This window comes from Felis catus, chromosome A3 (genome assembly GCF_018350175.1).
Source record: "Felis catus isolate Fca126 chromosome A3, F.catus_Fca126_mat1.0, whole genome shotgun sequence".
NCBI lineage: Eukaryota > Metazoa > Chordata > Mammalia > Carnivora > Felidae > Felis > Felis catus.
Genome location: NC_058370.1, coordinates 125,468,409 through 125,489,423, shown reverse-complemented (window position 1 = coordinate 125,489,423; position 21,015 = coordinate 125,468,409). Strand labels below are relative to the sequence as shown.

At 39.9% G+C, this 21,015-nt stretch overlaps 1 long non-coding RNA gene across 3 annotated transcripts in view; it reads right to left on the bottom strand.

Moving 5' to 3' along the window:
• LOC109498373 overlaps positions 1-21,015 on the bottom strand; it is a 206,814-nt gene that overhangs the window by 172,644 nt on the left and 13,155 nt on the right. For all 3 annotated transcript variants that reach the window (XR_006595943.1, XR_006595945.1, XR_006595944.1), the window contains exon 2: positions 20,805-20,962. This is a non-coding gene — a long non-coding RNA (uncharacterized LOC109498373). The remainder of the gene's footprint in view (positions 1-20,804; positions 20,963-21,015) is intronic.

Genomic DNA, 21,015 nt, shown 5'->3' with positions numbered 1-21,015 from the left:
CAGAAAACTATGAATTCTGGCCAGTCAAAAATATGTGTCTGAATTACAAATATTTGAGGAATAGAAATGAGGAGAAAGGAGATCTTACTTTTAACTGTCAACAGGAATTTAAAAATAATCAATGAAAGTCAAAATTCTCTTGTGCTATTCTATGGAAGACTTTTTCTGCATGGTCCTTGACCTAAGAAGGCCATGAACTGACATCAATCCGTAAGACGTCCAAGCATGTTTTAAAGAAAGGAATCCAACATGTGAAAGCAGAGAGTTAGCAACATAAAAATATCAGACTTTGAGTCACAGAGCATACAACTATAAAGCCCATTAGAGGGCTTCCAGAATAGGCTCCCATTTAATACATGGGGGAAGATGAAACTATAAGAGGAGAAATGGACCTAAAAGGCGGGGGGGGGGGGGGGGGGGGGCAGGGAGGACCAAACAGGAACTTTACCTAAGAGGGGACTCAAATAACTATAAACATATATAAAGTTGTTCAATTTCACTAGAAATGAAAGTTGCCAGTTAAAACAATAATAAGATATATTTAACATTCACCATAGTGGCAAAACACTTAAAATTTGACAATACCAAGTATTGGTGAAGATGTAAAAATATGGAAACTCTCTACTCTATGAATCAGGCAGTAAATAGGTTACAACAAATTTAGAAAGCAGTTGGACATAAAGTTGAACACACATAACTATGACCCTCCCATTCTTGGGTGTATACACCCTAGAGAAAATTCAGCAGATGGGCCCCAGGAGAAAGACTAATAATGTGCATGAAAGACTTCTCTGTAATATCAAAAGCTTCAATGACCCAAATGTCCACTGAGAAAAGAATGAATAAATAAACTGAGTTAAAGTAGCATTCCAGGGGCACCTGGGTGGCTCAGTCAGTTAAGCGTCTGACTTTGGCTCAGCTCATGATCTCATGGTTTGTGAGTTTGAGCCCCATGTAGGGCTCTCTGCTGTCAGTGCAGAGCCCACTTCAGATCTTCTGTCTCCCTCTCTCTCTCCTCCACCCCTGCTCCATCTCTCTCAAAGATAAACAATCATTTAAAAACTAATAAAATAAGTAGCATTCCATTTAGCACTAAAAAGAGGTGAACTATAACTATATAGTTGAATTTCACAAATACAAGTTAAAAGTATAAAAAGCCAAAGAAAAATACCACACAGTGTTTCTCAGTTTAATAAAGTACAAAAACAATCAACACTAATCAACATGTTGTTTAGGAATGTGGTATTTGGGTGTGTATGCATATATAGTGCATGTATAGAAAAATAAGAAAATTAAAAAAAAATCAAAATCCAAAATGATGGTTAGCTCTGGGGTTTAGTGAGGATGGCATTGTCAATAGGGGAGGGACATATGGAAGGCTTCAAAAGTATGGGAAATGTTCTACTTCCTAATCTGCCTGAAAGGTACCCAGGCATTTGTTTTATTAGTCTATAAACAATACATATGCTCTTTTATATATGTAATTGTCATCATTAGAAACAAAATTAAACTTGTAACTTTAATACAATCAATATAGACCAGTAGTCAAAGGTTAAGTAATTTTCCCAGGTCACTCCACAAATAAATCACTAAATCTGGACTTGTACCCAGATGATATAGTTTCAGCACCCAAGCTTGTAATGACTATGTTATTCAGCCTACCATCCCACTACAGGATATATACTACACTCCTTACTTAACCTTGCTGAGTCTCTTTTAATCTGTGAAATGGAAATTAAATATAAGTTTGTAAAGCTCTAAGCACAGGGCTTAGCCCATGCTCAAAGATAATCCTAAGAATGAGGGAAGGAAGGAAAGAAGGAAGGAAGGAAGGAAGGAAGGAAGGAAGGAAGGAAGGAAGGAAGGAAGGAAGGAAGGGTAAAAGAAAGGGAGAAAGAAAGGAAAAACTGAGAAGGAAAGAGAGAAATACCAATGAGGAATGGCATCCTTAAAGAAACTGCACATGCCCAATTTAGAAAATGTACAAAGTAGAAGTGTAAACTAGAAAATCTGTTTTCTCTTCATTGCTGCAGGCCCCAGAGCATCTGGTCTCATTAAAGGTGCAAAAGTCGAATATCCTATTGAAAATTCTCTTTGGTGTAGGAAATTAAGTTAAATTAAAAACATGACCTTTCTTTCAAACTGGCAAAAGTGATCTCGCTCTCTAAGCATGATCGTATCCATCAGCAATACATCAAAACCAGACGTCGCTGTGGGACTTCTATGGCGGAGCCATCAACCTCCTCTGAGACTCCCATTTATTTGGCTCCATTCAGGCAAAGAGGATCAGGTTCTTTATAAAATCCAAGAGAAGAAGGTGATATCCGCCCGGGGAGGAGGGTTTCAGGTCTTCTCTAACATTTCACAGGCCATTCACTCAAAGGGAGAGCTGCTAACAGCCTGGAGGGTTGCTGCCCCCACTCTTCACTTTGGATACAACATTGAGCGGGACAGTGCAGACAGAATTGCTCTCTCTCGCAAATATTGAGCCATGAATTTGATTGTAATCTTATAAAGCCCAGCTGGGAGAGCCCTGGAGACCCAATGGCGACTCTAAGCAGGAACATGCACTCAGAGACCTGATGTGCCCTCCCTCTCCTTGTTCTCTGCCCATCCATCCCCAAACAGAGACTACCCTTTCCCTACACCAAGATGCCCCAGAGCAGTGGGGCATTATCAGTCCAGCTTCACACCCACCCAACAATCCCAAAGCCTATCCTCTTGCAACCCCACTCATACTCGGGCCTTTCTGGAGGTCCTTCTGTGGTCCAGAGAGAATGCAAGGGGAAAGAGCTCTCCAAAGAGCAGAGCAGCAGTGCTGAGAAGACAGAAGCCCAGAGCAATGGCAGCCCTATGAGAAAGTGGCCTCCTGAAGCCAAACTCCAAAGAGATATTCAGAAATGCAGACAAAGAATTTATGCATAAGTATAATAACTGCAGTGTTATTTATAGGCCCAAGTACTCTGAAACAATTTAATTGCCCAATTTAGAAGATGGTTACATAAATTGTGGTCTAATTATACCATATCACTTAAAATAGGCTATGACACATGAACACTCTGGTCCCCAACAGGAGGATATTTTTCCAATTAAGTTATTATTACTGATACTATAATAATGCATATATTTAGTAGAACTTTACAATTTATAGTGAGCATTTCTTACATCAAACTTATTCAATTTAATCAGCACGAATGTATGAGCTAGTCATGATGCCTGTTTCTACAGATAAGGAAACCGATTCTCAGAAAGATTAAGTGATTTGCCCAAGGTCAGATACCTAATAAGAGGCAGAGATGAGATTCAAATCCAGGTTCTCGAGGGGGGGTTGGGGGGAGTAGATATACACGCAAAAAAATGTCAAGCCTTACTTGAAGGGGCTTCAGAGCATTGTGAAGTGCACTGCAAAATGTGCTTGACCAATATGAAGGGCCAAAAAAGACTTGTGACACTCTGTGCTCAAAGAGCAAAGATGTTTACAAGTCTGAAGAGGCTTTCATCTTAGACCCTTTACAGTCAGAGGTCACTAAATAACCTAAAAGGATGGGGTAGCTGTGTCTACAATAAGTTGTAATAATAATAATAATAATAATAATAATAATAATAATAATAATAAGGAGGAGGAGGAGGAGGAGGAGGAGGAGGACGAGGGGGAGGAGAAGGAAAAAGATGAGAAAGAAAGAGGAAACATGGTACTAAAATAATATTTATTTAATAATTTTCATAATCACCTAACAATTCCTGAAAAAGTCCTCAAGAATTACATAATGGAAAACCAGCATCACACAGAGCTTATTTATTTCCTTGATACTTTTAATTGTTTTGATCTCCAAAAATCACTTTTCAGAGTGAAAATAAGTATAGAAAACTCTCCTTAAATATATTAGCTATATTCTGGTATTGTTCCTACTGATTAGCAGGGGATGTGAAGTCTGAGTCATTTGGAAATATGTTTTAAAAAAACACAATACATATACATATATATTATACATACAGAGAATATTATTCAGGCATAAAAAATAAGGAAATCTTGCCACTTGTGACAACATGTTTGAATCTAGAGGATAATGTGCTAAGTGAAAGAAACCAAACACAGAAAGAAAATACTGTATGATCTCATTTATATGTGACATTTTTAAAAAGTCAAACTCAGAACCAGAGAATAGTTGTTGCCAGGGCTGGGGGATAGGGAAAATAGAGAGGTGTTGGTCAAAGCATACAAACCTCAGTTAGAAGTTGAGTAAGTTCGGGGCACCTGAGAGGCTCAGTTGGTTAAGCATCTGACTTCAGCTCAGGCCATGATCTCATGGTTCAGGAGTTTGAGCCCCACATAGGGCTCTGCGCTGACAGCTCAGAGCCGGAAGCCTGCTTCAGATTCTGTATCTCCCTCTCTCCCTGCCCTCCCCTGCTTGTACTCTTTCTCTCTCACTCAAAAATAAATAAACAAAAAATTTCAAACAAAGAAGTTAAATAAGTTCTGGGGATACAGCATAGAAGCTATAGCTACTGCATACTTGAAATTTGCTAGGAGAGTAAATTGTAAGTGTCCTTACAACAACAAAAAAGGTAACTAAGTGAGGTCATGGGTGTGTTAATTAGCTTGAGGGTAATCATTTCACAATGTGTGTGTGTGTGTGTGTGTATGTATGTATATCAAATCATCACATTGTACACCTTAGATATATTCACTTTTATTTGTCAATGATACTTCAGCAAAGTTGAAAAAACACACAATACCTTATAGACATATTTCCATTCTCCATCATCATCATCAATTCTGGAAAAAACAAGCAAACTAAAACATGCATGGAAATACAAGCAAAGGGAAAATTATACTGTGGTAATACAACATGAAATGGCACGAGTGTGTATGTGTTTGTACATATAAACTAAAGAGAAAAGGGTAGTAAGGAAGAGAAAGGAAAAAATGAGCACTTAATTCCACCCAAGAAGAAAAAGATTAAAGCTACTGTACAAAACACTAACAGGTTTCAAACAGACCCCTAATTGCTGGAGGTCATGCTCAATTCATATTTGTTCATCCAGCCCTTTCAATGGATCAATCTGCTACTCACGGAAACCTACAATTGTTGTTAATGAATCCAATGTTCTCTAAGTTTTTCCATAAACGGTTCTTTTAAAGAAATGGAACTTGAGTAGCTAAACTGTTTCGAAAAGAATAGACCATAGACTGTGCAGTGTTACTTTCCCCACACTCCACCATGCGCTGGAGTCTTAATTAGAGCCGTAGCTATCTGAACTATTTTTGCCTTTGACTTTATAGCACAACATGTAATTCCTATTGGTATAGTAAACCAGTAACTTCAGTATTTGTTAAAACTAAATAAAGTTTATAAGCCTATCAAAATACCTCTTGTTTCTTGTAAATGTTTAGGAAACATTTCTGAAATGTTTCTGAAAGTTAAGGTCTTAAGAGTTAGCAGGAACCAGTGACCTCACTTTGCACTTTTCTTCCTTCTGAATGAAGCAAGCCCTCCACTCTACAAGGGGCAAGGAGAGCCATGGCCGTCAGGGAGGGGAGTCAAAGAGGAGATGAACCACAGTAAGAAGGGTGGACTTCTTCCACAACCACACAAAGCCCCTGATGATAGCACACTTTGTCTATTAATTGCCTAGCACCATCCATTACAAATGACATCTGTATTCCCAAGACCTCTGAGTAAGAAGTGAAAGAGGAAGGAAGAGTGAGGTCTCAATCCACATAGTAGCCCTTGGGGAAAACAGCCTTTACTTATTCCCTACATCACTTCTGAAAAGTTGTGTCACGTCATTGTTCTTTGGCAGGGTCCTGAAATAATGCCTATATGCAAAAAAGTAGTAAAAATCAGAGTCTCACTAATATTTCAAAGGACTACAGCTCTGCCTATAAACCACTAAGTCTGTAAGATAGGAATAAAAGAGATACCAACCTTACTGGGTTGTGAGCATTAAATAAGATAATCCATGACACACATTCAGTATAATGCTTCACAGTTAAGAACTCGAATATACTATTATTAGTTGTTGCTACTATTGTGGCTGTTCTGTTATTAAGAGACTCTGCATGACAAGCCTTGAGTTACTTCTAGGGAAGCTATAGGTTATGTAGCCTTTGGCTGACTCGACACCTTCCCAACTAGTTTTGCCGGATACTCACACCTGGATGTTGATTTCTCTTTTAGGCCAATGCAGTATTTGGAAATGTTAAAACAGCACAGCAGTAACAAAGCCATTCATGGTTTATTCATGTGTAGCCCTTTGAAAATCATGAGATTCCTTGAAATATTTCAAGTTACCTTGAAAGAGTTGTCATTATTCTGTCTCATTTCCTCTCTTCTTATTCTCTTTTGAACACGATTTAGTCAGGCTTTTGATTCTATTATTCCACCAAAATAGCTCTTACCAAGACCTCCTATGATTTCCAGAAATCAATTTTCAGCCCTCATCCCACCTTCCTTACTGAAATATATTTTCCCCTTGACACAGCTCACTTGGTTCACTTCCAAATTCTTCATCCTTTCCTATTCAGTCTTCTTCCCAAGGCTCTCCTCATCTTCCCACATTCTAAATGATGAGTGCCCCAGAACTCAGTCCCAAGAACTTTCCTTTTCTCTACACTAGCGATCTCATATAAACTTGTGGCTTTAAATGTCCTTTATATCTCCATCCTGAACTCCAGAACTCTATATCCAACTACATGTTCAGTATCTTCATTTAAATGCCAAATAAGCACATCAATATTGTCACATCCAAAATAAGATTTAGAATTTTTCATATCCAAATCTGCTCCTGTCAGTCTCCTCCAACTTAGTAATTGGTAACTCTATCTTTCCAGTTGCCAAGGAAAAATTCCTTGGAGATATTACTGATTCCTTTCTTCTGGTCATACTCAAATGTCTGATCTGTCAGTGAGTCCTGTGGCCAATGCCTTCAAAATATAAAAAGAGAATACAAACTGTGATTGCCTTCACTACTACCCTCCACTAAGTGAGACTGGAAGCTGTCAGGAGACTATGAGCAGAGAAATAACATGATATGACCTAGGTTTAAAAGGACCTCTGGCTGTATTGACAATGAACCACAGGAGGTCTTTGGCACAAAAAGAACCAACCAGAAGCCTACCTTAGCAATCCAGACACTAGATAGCACTATTCATTGCTGTATCCCTACTAACTTGAGCAGTATCTGGCTTACAGTAAGTGCCTAATGAATGTTGTTGAACAAGAAATAAATATAGCACCAGCAGATCCTGGAGGGGCTGAGTCCAAGGTCAGGGTTTGTCATGATAGCAGGTAGATTAGGCAACCTAATCTACTGGTGCAAAATGCACAACAGAGCACCAGAGTATATAAAGTGCAGTAGATGCTCAATAATTACATGTTTGACAATTGGTTAGCTGGTGGATGAATGGATAGATGATGGAAGGAAGGAAGGATGAATTCACTGATGGGTAGACATTAGGAGGTAGGCTAGCCAAGCTGCTCCAACAGCTTGGGCCTTTGTAAGATGGTGCTTTTGTGAGCCTGAATGAGGGCTCACAGACAACAATATACCCAGAATCATCACCAGAATACCCAATGAAAGGAATGTGTGAGAGACATCTGTCCTTAAAACTTCCAATTCTCAAGAAATACTACACTGAGAAGTGTGTTTTGATTTTCAATAGTATATGAAATTGACCACACACACTATAAGTAATACTTTCATTTGTTCTGTGACATTGTACAAATTACAAATATTTTATTGACCCAAAATGTTTACGTATCTATTAAAATGTTATCTTAACCCAACTGACAATGATACCACTCTTAAACAAGCTCTACCCGCCCCTGCCCCCAGAGTTCTGCTGACTATCCAAACTCATTATTTACATTAACACATGCACAGCCCTCCATCACATAACACATCCTGTAGCCACATTTTCAGCCCTGTCAGTTTGGAGTTTTTCCTTTGGTAATATAAATATCTAAGAGAAACAAAAATGTTTCTTTCTCTCCGTAAGAATTTCCAGTGACTTATCCAAATGCCACTATTAGTCTGCCTCTCTACCATCTTGACCTCTTCATTCTACACTTCTGGTTCAGAATTTCTGGGAGAGACTGAGTAGCCATCAAGTGTGGCCTAGCATTAGGAGCTACAGCCATGCCCCATGCAATGATAGTTCAGCACTATGGACAGCAATGTGTATGCTTATGTGCACCACCCCCCCAAGAGATTTTATGTTCTAACTATACTCAGAATGTGTACCCATATCACACCACCTCCTCAAAAAACTAGCAATAACAGGTGAGATTAATTGAATACCTAATGTGTGCCAAGCACTGTACTAATCTATTTTATTTGTTATTATGTTTATTCCTCTCAAGAACCTACAAGATTATCTCCATTCATGGATGAAGAATCTCAGGTCCAGAGAGATCAAGTAACTGCAAATGGCAACAACTAATAAGTCTTCAGAGTGGGCCCTTGATCTACTTGCAATACCATCGCCACCCCCACATACGGACATAATAAGGTTTCCTCTCAACAGCCCAATGAAGCCCCAGTTTAGTGGGCCACCAGGTCACTTCCTGATAATAATCAGTGAGAAGAAGGTCCTATACCAGAAAGGAAAATATAGCAACCATCAGGTGTCACCCAAGGAAAGTCACCATTGTGCAAGGGAGAAGGAAAGGGGCCCTAAAGACATGTTTTCCCAGCCATATCTACAGGTTACTCACAAGGTCTCTGGGCACATAAACCACAACGATAGGCACATTCCATTTACAAATGCTTGCATGTTTTCATTTTCATGTTTCTGAAATCTACAGTTTTTTCCCAAGCATAGCAGTTTTCTAATCAATCCCGCATGTCTGTTCTCAACCATGTTTCTGAGGGCCAGCCAGACAAGCTGCAAAGTCCTTGGCCACAGAAGCACCTGGCTCCCCAATGATGTGTGCCTCATTGTCTTAAATCTAGGAAAGGCTCTTTGATCTCCCTACTTAGACAAGATTGTGGCCAGGCCTTTTTCCAGCATCTTTCCAGACTCAGCATTCCCCCTTCTCCCAGATCCTTTGCTACTCACTGACATCAAACTCCCTCCCTCCCCTTCTTCATCTCCCATAGCTCTGAGCAGACATATCTCTCTTTGGGTCCTCCTCTTGCCTCTGTGAACCATCTCCTGTCTTGTGGATATGCCCGTGACTCTCTAACTAGACTGTAAACTTATTCAAGAATTACCTCTTAAGGAGGCAGACTTGATCCTGGAACTACCCCAATTTTAAGTGTCATTCCTTTGACTTTCTATGGAGTTATGTTCTTATAACTCCATAGAGTTATGCTCTTATCATGTTCTTATCCATGGATCCTAAGTTTTACACATAAAACATGGTCAACACTTTCACAACTTTGTATCTCCCACATTGAGTGTTGCCCTTTACCTTAGGACACTACCTCCCAAAATACACACAGGTGCACACACAGAGACACAAGCATATATGTATATGTATGCATGACTGAGTGCATACGTGTGTGTGTGTGTGTGTGTGTGTGTGTGTGTGTGTGTGTGTGTGTAGTACTTTCTCTGCTACGGAATTACTGACTTCCTAAGATTGGGGGATATGCCTAATTCTTCTCTGAATTTCTAAACTCTGATACTGTTCCACATAGAATGTGGCCAGGTATTCAAAAGGTGGATTGAAACACAGAGTATGTGCATTAAATGGCTCAAATATTGAAATGTGAATAATTCTGGCATAAGCCATACCCAGAAAGAGCCTAGCCAGCTAAATCTAACCTGTCTGTATGTGCTACTCAAGAGCTTGTAGATAGTGCTGAATCTCCAACCCACCAAGGGACTTGGACAGGAAACACCTTTATACTGAGCACCACAAACAACTCACTCCACACACTCCCACCAATCACCTTCTATGTGCCAGACCCTCCAGCTAGGAATAAGAAACTAATTGGTCTATTTTGAATTGCTTTTTAAAAATATGGAAGAAAATTGAATTCATAAAACAGGATATAAAAAAGGAGAGTAAACTGTTTTTACTGAATACCTCTCGTGTGTCAGGTTTATTGCACATATTACCTCATTTAAGTATCACAACCAACCTGAAACAGGGAAATCATTTTATCCATCTCAGGGAGCTCTAGAAATATCTGAGCCCTGATCTGCAGTCCTGGAATGCATGCTTCAGACCTGTAACCCTTGTGGGAGGCAATATTGATCATGTAGTCATCCCTGCTCCACTCACTCACTATCTGTTTCCATTTCTTCTACAGCTCATCAGAGATGGTTAGCCAATTTGAGCACATAATACAATACAGTTTAGTAATGTTTCTTTATGATAGAAAAACAGTAAAGATTTCCTGTCATAATATGAAATGCCACTTACAGGAGTACAGATGCTGACTCTGAGCTGATTAGCCAAATTACGGTATAAACTCCAGCTCTCGGAGTTGTGTCCCCAAGGCAAAGTAAAATGCCCAGTAGCGATTACCACATTCCTCAACAAAAACAGCTTTCTAAAATGTGATGCAAATAAAATATTACATTTCTTAAACTATGTTGTCTTTGGGTCAGTTGCATATTTTCTACCAGAGTTAATACCACATATTGAGGTATAGGAACTTAAGACAGGCTTCTAATACAGTGAGCCATGTTAGGCACACCCAAATTTCAAACAACAATATGCTCTGCACAACGTAACTTGTGTTACATTGCTTTTGGTCCTCACTGATCCTTTGCTTTGCAGTATGAAATTCTTTACCTCTGACTGCAGTTGTGGGAAGAGCAGAGAAGCATCTGTTGGCCAAGTAGATGAACTTAGTACATGTCCTCCAGGCCTTGCCCTTTGTGGGGCCCTACCACTGTCCTCATGACACCACTCTAGTCCAGCTTTGTGTTTCCATCCTAAATCTTTTTTTTCCATCCTGTATCTTGAAAAGACATCCAAGACTCCAAACTTCTATCTTCCCCTGCCACCCAGATTATTCAGCATGCCCTCCCCATGTCAGAGCACTGCAGTTCCAAAACAGACAAGAGTTAAGCCCACTTTCCACTGTGTCTGATCTCCATATAATCAACCGATACTTACTGAAAATTCTGTTATGCCTGGCACTGAGCTAAGCTCATTATACAAATGACTGCATTTACTCTTCACAACTTAATTGAGGATATTCACTTTTTACCTCCACTTTACAAATAACGGAATTGATGCAATTCCAAAAGACAAATTCTATGAGGACTTTATCGTATGTTGCAACAATTCCATAGCCTAGAATAGTGCCTAGCATATAAGTACTCAAGAAATAATGGCTGAGAAGAGTGATATCATCAACATGGTGGAATTAATAGTTTTCTACCATCTTTCTGTCCAAAAATACTCATTTAATTACCCATGAAGTAAAATGCCTTTGTGGAAGTCTGGGAGTCCAGTGGAAAGTTCTAGCATACAGATGGAGCAAAAAAAAAAAAGTGAAATTGGATGCATTTAAGAGGATAAAAGCAACAGTTTCATTATACTCACATCATCCCTCTCTCAAAGTGGGACATCTGAGTGCCTGTGATTTCTCCAACAAGGGAAAGTGAGAGTATCTGAGTGAGTGCCCAGCTTCCCCAGCTGTGTAGAACACCATCAAAGAGACCCAGTTCCTTCCCACTTCACCTAGAATCCTGAGATGTGCTGCCTGAATGCAGAGCATGAAATGTCTGGGATAACAGCAGTCAGGGCTCTTGGAGGGCACTGAAAAGACATACATCCTACTAAACGTGTTGCACACCCCATCAGGAAGTCCACCAATGAGCCAGTGGGACTATCTCACCTACACATCCTCCCACTGGTCCACAGGCACCCCAAATGCATCACAACCTCTCCCATACTCTACCCTACCACTCTGTGGCCAGCTCCCTGAGCACAATCCCTATGACAACAAAACTGAGTCTTTGCAGAAAGTTAGTGAGCACATGTGGAAAGCCAGCCCAACTCTGCAGCACTGTGAAAAAGCACACAGTCTGAGCATTCAACACTGCCCTCGAGAAAGCAAATGGGAGTCTGACAGCCCCAAGTCTGGTTTTGCAGGATCAAAAGAAGGCATGCAATCTTAAGAATTCACCTTGTAAGAGGGGACAAGAACTGTGGAGAAGAAATACAATAGAAAATATCTGAAAAAGGCTCAGAATCCCTAACATGGATGATGGAAGGTGTTTCCTGAAGCCAGCCAGTAAAGACTAGAGGAGGTGTTTCTTTAAATGCGAATGCAGCAACACAAACTTCAAGGAAAATTTAAAAATTATTAATCATAAAACCATCAAAGAAATAATATTTTCTAATAACCAACCTTAAAAAATGAAATTTCTCTAATAAAAAATACAAATAGTCATTTTAAAGAAACTCATTGAACTGCAAGAAAACACAGAAAGGCAGTTCGCCAAAATCAGCAAAACAATAAGAAAATGAAGAGTCTATTACAGATATATAAATCATTTTTAAAAACAAGTTCTGGAACTGAAGAATGCAATGAATGGAATTAAAAATTCAGGAGAAAGGGGCACCTGGGTGGCTCAGCTGGCTAAGCATTTGGCTTTGGCTCAAGTCATGATCTCCCAGTTCATTAGTTCAAGCCCCGCATCAGGCTCTGTGCTGACAGCTCAGAGCCTGGAGCCTGCTTCAGATTCTGTGTCTCCCTCTCTCTCTGTCCCTTCTCCACTCACAGTCTGCCTCTCTCTCTCTCTCTCTCTCAAAAATAAACATTTAAAAAAACTTTTAAAAATTTCAGGAGAAAGTGTCAGTATCAAACTGGATCAAATAGAAGAAAGAATCTGTGAAGTAGAAGACAGATCTTTTTAACTTGTCCAATAAGAGGAGAACAAGTCAAAAAGAAGGAAAAGGATAAAAGAAAGCCATATGGACTATGGGATACCATTAAAAGAAATGACCGTGCATTACTGGAGTCCCAGAAGGAAAAAATAGGGAGAAAAGGGCAAAAGGTTTTTGAAGGAAAGAATGGCTGAGAAAATCCTAAAACTGGGGAGAGATATGGACACTGTTGGTGGGAATATAAATTGGTACAACCATTATGGAAAACAGTATGAAGTTTCCTCAAAAAATTAAAAAATAGAAATGCCATATGATCCTGCAATCCCACTCTGGACTCATATCTGAAAGAAATGAAATTATCTTGAAGAGACAGCTGCATTCTAATGTTTGCTGCAGCATCATTCACAATAGCCAAGACATGGAAAAAACCCACATGATAATCAGCAGATGATAAATAGACAAAGAAAATGTGAATTATATATAATTTAGCCATTTAAAAAAAGGAAATATTGCCACTTGCAACAACATAGGTGAAATTTGAGAGTATTATGCTAAGTGAAATAAATAAATAAAGCATAAGAAAGAAATACTGTATGATATCACTTCATATGTAATCCAAAACTAAACTCACAGAAACAGAGAATAGAATGGTAGCTCCTGGGAGCTGGGGGTGGGAGAAATGGGGAGATGTTGGTTAAATGTACAAACTTTTAGCTGTAAGATGAGTAAGTTCTGGGGAGCTAATAACAGCATGGTGACTATAGTTAACAATACTGTATTGTACACTTGAATATTGCTAAGTGAGTAAACCTTAAATGTTCTCACCACAGGGGGGAAAAATGGTAATTATGTGAGGTGATGGAGGTGTTAACTAACCTTTTTCTGATAATCATTTTACAACATATACATGTATCTAATAATCACTTTGTACACCTTAACTTAGGTGGGGCTAAGATGTCAATCATAGCCCAATAAGCCTGGGGAGGAGGGGGAAGAAAGTATAAGGAAAAAAAAGGAATATTTGAGTATATAAATGAATGAAGATTAACAGAGTTGTTCCAAGATCACACAGCTAGTAAGCATCGAGTCTAGAGAATACTGTGCAAAGTAGGACCTCCCACATTCCTGTGCTATGCCAATGCTGACATTCTCTAGGCACATCCAAGTTAGAGGTCAGCTTGGTAGCATAGTGTCGAGGACAATGCATGAGACTAGGAAGGACAGAGCTGGGTCCTGGTCCCAGTCCCACAGTTTACCATAGGCCATTAGACAGGTCACTTAGCTTTCCTTAGCTTCAATTTCCTCATCTGTAAAATAAAAATAATATCTACTTTTCATTGTGTTGGCAGTTATTGCATAATGATATTAACTTCACCATACCTAAAAGGAAGTAGTAACTTTAACTGCACAGGGTTAATATGAAAATTAAGACAGACTGTAAACTGTGAAATCACTCTTCAAACTAAAAAGATCTGTGCAAATGGAAATCCACAGAAGAAGCAATTATCTTCACAATTAAGAAAGACTGAGAAACAGGGAAGCACATTTCCCATCATTATACATGGTCATTGCTACCATGACCACCTGTCAGAGAAGCTTCAGTTATAAGATCTGCCCTTTGTCTATAGCACTCATTGACACTTGGGGCCACTAGCCAAAGCTTGGGTGAAGGATTTTACCTCAGGAAATTCCAGACATGGGCTTAACACCAGGATCCTGATGTCGCTGCATTCCTATCTGCAGGAGTTAGGAGTCAAACCTGGCACAGGACTTCCTGCTAGCATGCTACCCGTAGCCCAGCCAGCTTTCCTCATCTTTGCTGAAATCATTACACCTGTGTCATCTGCTTTTGGTTCAAGGCCTACCACTCTGGCTGCTCATTCAGTTTCCACTAAGAAAGTCACCGAATATTCTATACCAATTGTTAAATGTTAAATTGCATCCCCTAAAAAAAATACGAGAGTCCTAATCCCCAAGATGCCTCAGAATTTGTCCTTATTTGAAAATAGGGCTATTAGATATGTAATTAGTTGAATTCAAATGAGACTATATTCGAGTGAGGTTGGTCCCTAATCCAATATGATGGTGTCCGCAGAAGCAGATGTCCATGTGAAGACACAGAGACACACAGGCACAAGGCCACGTGATGACAAAGACAGACAATGAAGTTATGCAGCTATAACCAAGGAACCCCAAGGATTGCTGCCAAACTCCAGAGGCTAAGAAGAGGCAGCCAAGAATTCTCCTACAGGTTTCAGAGGGAGCATGGCTCTGCTGACACCTTCACCGCAGACTTGTAGCCTCCAGAACTGGGAAACAATGCATTTCTATTATTTTAAGCCACTCGGTTCATGGTACTTTGTCATAGCAACCCTAAAAAACTAATACAGCTTAGTCTACAATCCAGCAAAAGTGCAATAGCGCTACCCCCACCGGACTCATCAACAAGAAGAACTCCCAAACAAAGGTTCAAAGTAGTGTTCTGTCTCATTTATCCAGAAAGCAATGCTTTAGGAGACTCAACTATGTAACTGTGGCCAAGGACCAGAAAGGAGGCAATAAAGTGCCCCAGTCAAATACCTATGACATAGTTCACATTTTTAATTCCTAGAAGAGATTTTTGAAGACTTGTTTAGAACCTACTGACCCTTATCTGAGAAACTGCCCTACAGCAGAGTTGACACATAAACTACTGGAGAGTAGGTATAGAGCTGATAGCAGAGGCGAGCAGTAGCTGAGGATGGAGAAGACAGACTTACAGGTGACATTTAAAAAACTCTCGGCATCCTGGGGCCATCTAGAGCAGAGGGAAACATGTCTACATTTTAATAAATGCTTGGGAAAAAATGATGAGTTTGATTCATCCAAAATGTATAAGTGGTTTTTTTCCAGTCAGTTTGGAGTGACAGGAACCATTTTTACGCCCCTGCCTGAAAAGACTAAAAAGCCAGACAAAATATATGAAACAATGGTGTTCAGGGACATAGGATACCAGGCAACGAGGGACAGTGATTCCTCAGAGATGGGAAGCAAACGAGGTGAGCCCTACTGTTGCCCAAGAGCGCGTGCAGGCTTTGGAACTGGGGGGAAGGGTCCAGGCAGGGCCCAGGCTCTCCTGAGTGGGGGAACGGAGGGAAACTCCAGTGAGCCTCCAGGGAACTGTGCCAGCGAGGAAAGAGCTGCAGAAGGAGCACTCCTCCAGAGATCTAGGGAGTCTCCCTCACATCCTCAAGGTGTCCGGAAACTACCCAGGACTGGGGAAAGAACCACCAGAAAGGATCAGCAAGCACAAGCCCCAGAGTTCACACACACCTGGAAACAATTCCTGTTGCCACAGCAGAGCAGAAAACCTCATAATTCATGGAAGCGTCAGGCAGAGCACTAAGAAAGGTTTTTTTCCCTCAGCCGTGGGACAAAATTGGCTCTGATATCAACACTAATTCCAGTAGCACCTAACAAGATTTAAAATACTTTAACAACAGTATGGTCTCAAAGTATCTCCCCACAAAATACTCATTAATTACAAACTGATAAAGGGTAAGTTTAGGGTGGTGAAGCTAGGCAGACTCAAGCCCATCAAATGATCAAAAGTTGAGTCACCAGTGATGGACAAGTCAATGTGCCTCCTCATAGGATGCATTAAAGGCATTCCTTTTGTAATGCTCCTGCCAAGAATGCATTCTCCAAATCAAATCATGGAGATACGTTAGGCAAACCCAAAATGGGGGAAGTTTTACCATGTAACTGGCCTATGACCTTAAAAAGTGAAAGTCATGAAAGTCCTGGAAAGACTGAGAAACTGAGTGTGAAAGAGACAAAAGATGCAAGACAACCAAATACAACCCGCAACTCTGGATCGGACCCTTTTTCTTTAAAAACCATAGCTGGGCACCCTGGGGGAACATGAGTGAGATCTCTGGATGACATGACAGTAATAGACAGATGTTAATGGCCTGATTTTGATTTTGATGGTAGCACAGAAAATCCTTCTGTGGAAGAATTACATACTGAAGTCTTCCAGCAACTTACTTTCCAATGGTTCAGGAAAACTGTTATTTGTAATATTCCGGCAAATTTTCTGTAAATATGAAATTTTATTAAAATATAAAAATAAAACTTTACTGAGGAACAGGAAGGAAAAATCTAATAAGTGAAGAGACATTCTGTATTTCTAGAATGGGAAGGTTATATATTTCAAAACCATCATTTCTTCCACGTAAATTTTATGAAGTCAATACACTTCAAATTAAAATTCCATCAGAAATTTGTGAAAGTATTAGGGTAAAAGAGCCAATAAAATATTGAAAACTAAAGAAAACAAGGAGTAATTTACATTTCAATATATTTAAATTTACTTCAAAATGCAGTAATCAAAATGGCACACTATGGCACCAGCCTGCAAAATATTTGAATAATTGAACAGAATGAAAAGGCAGCAAAAAAGGTCAAGTTAATGGCATTTGAAATCAGTTAGGATGAGTTACTTATCAAATATCAGGCTACTGGTTAATAAATTTGGGGGGAAATTTTTAAATACATAACATGCCTCATATTATATATCAAAATAAATCCCATGTACACTGAAGTTTAAATACACATAATGCATCTATAAAAGTAATAGAGAAATGTAATCAACACATTTCTAAAATCTTGAGGTGCAAAAATTTTCTAAATACGACATCAAAGGCAGGAACAGAAGATAAAAATGGAATTGCGTACATAGGAAGTTAAAACCTTTGTACATCAAAAAGTACACAAAGAAAGATAAAACGGTTGTAACAAAATCAGCAAAGAGTTATAATGTCCTTACTATTAATTTTTTTTTAACGTTTATTTATTTTTGAGACAGAGAGCATGAACGGGGGAGGGGCAGAGAGAGAAGGAGACTCCAGGCTCTGAGCTGTCAGCACAGAGCTCATCCCAGGGCTAGAACTCACAAACCACGAGAACAGGACCTGAGCCAAAGTCTGACCCTTAACCAACTGAGCCACCCAGGTGCCCCTATAATGTCCTTACTATTAAAGAACATTATATACCAATTAGAAAGTAAACCCCAAAAAGAAAAGAAACAATTCACAAAGGAAGACAAATAGCTAATAAACACAAGAAGCTGGGTGTTGAATTTCATTAGAAATAAAGATGCAAATTACAAAATATCATTCTTCACCTATCAAATTAACAGAGGTTAGATGCTCATCCAAAAGCATCTCTTATAATAATAAAAAATTAGACACAAACCCAGCCCTTTTTAAAACAAAGAAACTGTTAAATAAATTACAATATTATGGTAAGTAGAAGTCTAAGATGGCCCCAGGATTTCTCCACCCTGGTACACATGCCTTGTAGAATCCTGCTGACTATCAATATGATGGTTTACTACCCTGATTAGATCATGTTATATGACATAGTTATCCTTAAAATGAGGAGATTTTTCTGGTAGGCATGGCCTAATCTTATGAGCCCTTTAAAAGGGAAGAGTTTTCTCTGGTCACAGAAGCCAAAAAGTACAAACACAGTAAGGATTCAATGCACCACTACTTGCCTGCAGATCAAGGGGGCCTTGCTTGCATGTCAAGGAAAACAGGCGGCCTCCAGCTGCTAAGAGCAGTCCTCAGCTAACAACCAGCAAATACAAGAGGACTTCAGCCCTATGACCTTGAGGAACTGAATTCTGCCAACAAAAATGAGCTTGGAACAAGTCTTCCTAGAGTCTTCAGAGAACTTAGCCCAGCTGATACTTTGATTTTGGCCTTGTGACATGTGACCAGAGACCTTAACCATGCCATGCCAGACTTCTGACCTATGGAACTGTGAGCCAATACATGGGTATTATCTTATTTATTCACTTTTTAAATGTTTATTTATTTATTTTGAGAGAGAGAGCACACGTGCACAGAGTGGGAAAGGGGCAGAGAAGAGAGGGAGAGAGAGAATCCCAAGCAGGCTCCAGGCCATCAGCACAGAGCCTGACTCGGGACTTGATCTCACGAACTGTAGAATCATGACCTGAGCCAAAATCAAGAGTCTTATGCTTAACCTACATGCCCATGGGTATTATTTTAAATTGCTGAGTTTGTGGTAATTTGTTACACATCAATAGAAAACTAGTGCAAAAATATTCACACAAAGTATTTCAAGTATCTGACTGGTATTTTCACTAAAAGTACAAGAAAACTGGCAAATGTTTATGATATAGTATTTGGATTTTTTTTTAAAGGAATCAAGGGGCACCTGGGTGGCTTAGTTGGTAAGCATCTGACTTAAATTCAGGTCATGATCTCATGGTTTGTGGGTTCGAGCCCTGCATTGGCTCTATGCTGACAGTTCAGAGCCTGGAGCCTGCTTCGGATTCTGTGTCTCCCTCTCTCTCTGCCCCTCCCCCACTTGTGCTCTATCTCTCTCTCTCAAAATTAAATAAACAGTTAAAAAAATGTTTAATATAAAATAAAGGAAGCAAAACTAAATATACAATATAAGCACAATTTTAATTGATATGTATAGAAGGGGGATGCCTGGGTGGCTCAGTCGGTTAAGTGTCCAACTCTTGATATGGATTCAGGTCATGATCTCCTGGTTAGTGAGATTGAGCCCCAAGTTGGGCTCTGTGCTGACAGTACAGAGCCTACTTGGGATTCTCTCTCCCTCTCTCACTGCCCCTCCTGTGATCTCTCTCTCTCTCTCTCTCTTAAAATTAATAAATAAACTTAAAAAGCAAACAAACCAAAAAACACTGCATAAAAATACACCAAAATGGCATGAGAGGTTATATCTGGTGAAAGAACTAAGTATTTAAAATTTTTCCCTTCTATTTTTCTGATCCAATTTTTCCTAAATGAGGGTATATTATTTTAACAAGCAGAAATAAAATCAGCAATACTTCAACAACTGCCAAGAACAAAGCTTCTGGTTTTGAGAGGCAACTAAAGTATTTCAGCTAGTTTATCAATAAGATGGAAGAAAGAATCTCTATAGCATCTTTATACTAATATTTGAAATTAAGCTCTGTTGTGAAATAGTAATACACGAACACAGGCAAACACAATGAGACTATTGTCTCTGACCGCTTCAGGGACAGTCCCCAATGTGACATTAATTCTGAAGCCTGTGCCTCCGCAGTCGCAGATGCTGTGAATGAACTTGGGGAATGCTGCAACATTAGCCTTCTCTGCTAATCCTGCTAATGCACTCACAATCTATTTGACAGGCTGCCCATCACATCCCCTCTGTCAGGGCGAGCAGCCTTCAGAGGTGGCTGTGACAAGCGGATTACAGAAAGGACGCCCAGGAGGACAGACTGGCCCTCCCTCCGCTGCACTCTGACTAGCTTTGTAGATAGGCCGCATACCACAAAGGCAATCAGACTCATCTTCAATACAGACCTCTTGGCACAGAGTACCAGAGGGAGACGTTCACCAACCCAAGGGAATGAGTGTTTTCTGACAGTCACGCCATCCTCCAGCCTCATCGTGGAGAAAGAAACAAGGCAATTGGAAGGAAAAATTCACAGGTTTCTGGATCATTCCTTAATAGCAGAGCCCCCCTCCTCTGCAGAGACCCTGCGTGCTCTAGAAAACTAGTAAAAGTTCTGGCCTCTCGGGATGAGTCAGAACACAGCTCTGCCCCCTCCTTCCCCTCTGGTTACCAGGTTCCTCAGTGAGTGGTTGACACTCCATAAAACCTACATTTACAGCTTGGGCTTCATTAAATTAGCAGGATCATTTTATTTGCCTTCTAAATTTTCAGGGATTCCATTTTAAATGTTTCATTTAAATACAAGGCAAAATAGAAATAAAAGGCACAGTCTTCACACTAGCAGATTATTCTTTGAAAAAGTAACATAGGATTTGTCCAGAGCAAAGTTGCTATTCCTTCTTCTGCAAAAGTCCCTTCCAGCCAGCCCCCATCACTCTGGAAGTGGACAGTTCTTTCTACCTCAGTTTACATATTTGGTTCTCAAATGATGAGAAGGAGACTTTTCCCAGAAACAGTTAACTTAGTTACCTCCTTTTGTCATGAAGTGTTCCTCACTCCTGTAATCAGGCCAAGGCTCTTCAGCTTCCCGCTCATCTGGGAATATGTCCTCGGGCTCAGGAGCCGCAAAAGGCATAGAGACTACTGAGACAAGCAGAACCGGCTGGGGGCCTCAAGGAGCCTACCATCTAGAAGAGATGACCAATAGTGACCCAGTGTTAGAAGTGCTATGAGTGAGGTT